Below are 2,878 nucleotides of genomic sequence, written 5' to 3'. Positions count from 1 at the left end.
GATTTGGAATCAGCCTAAGTGCCCATCAGTACATGAGTGGTTAAAAATGCTGTGTACATTTACATAATGGAATACAACACAGCAGTAAAAAAGAAGGAATCCTTATCCTTTGTGACAGCATGAATGGAACTGTTGACTATTATGCTCAGTAAAATAAACCAGTCAGTGAAAGACAAATACCAAAAAAGTCAGTGATCTCACTTATAAGTGGAATCTAATCAACAAAATAAACTAAGAAGCAAAATAGAACCAGAGATAAAGAAACATGGAACAGACTGATAGCTGTAAGAGGGGAGGGTAGAAGTGGGGACTGGTTTGAGGAAGGAGAAGGGATTAGCCAAAGAACATATACAAGGAACAATGGACATCAACAATGGTGTGGGGACTGACTATGCATACGAGGGGAGGGCTGGGTAGAGGGGCAAAGGTGGAAAATTGGGATAACTGTAATAGCATAAACAATAAAATATATATATATATATATTTTAAGATTTTATTTATTTATTTTTAGAGAGGGAAGGGAGGGAGAAAGAGAGAGAGAGAGAAACATCAATGCATGGTTGCTGGGGGCCATGGCCTGCAACCCAGGCATGTGCCCTGACTGGGAATCAAACCTGCGATGCTTTGGTTCACAGTCCACACTCAATCCACTGAGCTACGCCAGCCAGGGCAATAAAATATTTTTTAAAATACCCTGGCTGGCATAGCTCAGTGGATTGAGCGCAGGCTGGGAACCAAAGTGTCCCAGGTTCGATTCCCAGCCAGGGTACATGCCTGGGTTGCAGGCCATAACCCCCAGCAACCACACATTGATGTTTCTCTCTCCCTCTCTCTCCCTCTCTCTCTCTCTTTCTCACCTGTGGCCTAGCATTTGAGGATAGAGTCCGCAGATTGAAAACCATGAAGACATTATGCTAAGGGGGCAGATCCATTTCCTGCTGCCTCTGTACATTTCAGGACTTGGACCCCATGACTGACACCTGCCAAGAAGAGGAGGGTTGTCTCCAATTTTTATTGGTGATATACTCCCTATAGAAGATTGTCTCCCTGAAGAAAGGACAGCATAAGGATTAACTATTAGGTATTTAACTTCAGTGCTGCTTATCTTCAGTGGTTTTAAAATTTCTGTTTGTACTTTAAAAATAAGTTTCTGAGATTGCCTATCTAGGATTAATAAGAGGTAAGAGTAAGGAGATGTGACTATAAGAAGGCATGGGTAAGCGAGATGCCAACAGCAAGTTCCAGGGTTCGGTGGGATGGTCGGAGGAAGGATAAGAGTAGATGTATGAGAGAGGGAGAGGAGAGGACTTATTCATAATATTTACCCATTAGTTGTGCTTATAATATAGAAATTTTGTCAAGACATTTATTTGTTTATTCATCAAATATGTGTTAAATGATGATATGCTAGGTGCCAGGGAATCAAATACAAACAGGATATCATCAAATAGTGAAAAGAGAACTTTACAGAAGAGATGTTAAACAAAATTCTTTGGGAGTTTAGAGCAAGGAAAAAGCTCTTTTGTTATTCTTGAGTAGGTCAGGGAAGTTCCTGGGAAAGAGGTGTTGAAGGGTGCGTAGAAGTTTTTTCATTGATAACAAATATTTCACGAACACCTATTAGGTGTCAGATTTTCTTCTTGCTGCTAGGAATGCAGCATCAAACAACAAAGTTCTTGCTCTTGAAGAACCTTCATTCTGGAGGGGGGAAGGCAGAAAATTAGCATACAGTATATATTTTTTCTTATAAGTGATACAAAGGAAAACCAAGCAGAATAACAAGTTGAAAATAATGGTGTTATTTTGTATAGGGTATGGACAGAGATGCCTTCATAAAGATGACATTTTGGCACAAATGTGATGGGGGGAGGGTGTCATATGGACATCTAAGGTGTGAGCATCCCCAGCAGAGGAGACAGCAAGCACAGAGACCCAGAAGTAGGAATATGTTTGACATGTGTAAGTTCACTAAGGAGGCCAGTGTGGCTGAAGCAAAACAAGCAAGAGGGAGAGCAATAGAATATGAGATCATATAGATATCGAGGGACCATGTTAGAGAGAGTCTTGTAGCTTATGTAAGAATTTTGGATTTTACTCTAAATAATATGGAAAATCACTGGATGGTTTTGATTAGAACAATATGATGATCATGCTGCTGGGTAAAGAATAGATTAACTGTGCATTGGAGAGGGGGTGAGTAATGATGAAAGCAGGAAGACTTGTTAGGAGGCTGTCACAATATTCCAGTTAAAGGGTGATGGTGGCTCAGATCTCTGAGTGGTAGCAGTGAGCATAATGAGAAATGGTTGGATTTCAGATATATTTTAAAACTGGAGCCCAGAGGGTTTGTTATCGAATTGGTGTAAGATATAAGAAAAGACAGGCATCAAAGATCACTTCACAGTTTCTGACGTGGAGCAACTATAAGGTAGACGTGTAATCTTACACAACATGGAGCAACTGACACGGCAGGTAGTGGAGGCTGCAGAAGAAGTAGATGTGGTGGGTGAGGTATGGGGATTAATGCTTGTGTCTTAATATGTTAGATTTTACATGTCCATTATTAGACACCCGGGTAGAGATGTTGAGTACATTATTGGCTGTTACAAGCTTAGAATTCAGGGGAGGAATGAGAACTAAAGAAATTAATTTGAGCAGAACACTCAAGAGACCAGAGAGATATGTTTTTTTCTGACACTCGTCGCTTTATTTTATAATAAATGTCTCCTGCTGCAGTGCTGAGTAAATTCAACATCAACACACACACACACACACACACACACACACACTATATATATACACACATATATGTGGACTCATATATGCTTATGGAATCATATATATATTTAAATATAGATAGAATCATAGTTCCTAGTTC

The 2,878-nt window shown here is 39.9% G+C and overlaps 1 pseudogene; it reads right to left on the bottom strand.

Moving 5' to 3' along the window:
- Positions 1 to 857: 857 nt before the first annotated feature.
- Positions 858 to 997, bottom strand: LOC114493654 (annotated as a pseudogene).
- Between the last annotated feature and the right edge of the window lie 1,881 nt (positions 998 to 2,878).

This window comes from Phyllostomus discolor, chromosome 1 (assembly GCF_004126475.2).
Source record: "Phyllostomus discolor isolate MPI-MPIP mPhyDis1 chromosome 1, mPhyDis1.pri.v3, whole genome shotgun sequence".
NCBI lineage: Eukaryota > Metazoa > Chordata > Mammalia > Chiroptera > Phyllostomidae > Phyllostomus > Phyllostomus discolor.
The sequence above is the reverse complement of the archived record's forward strand: the minus strand, read 5'-3'. Positions and strand labels throughout refer to the sequence as shown.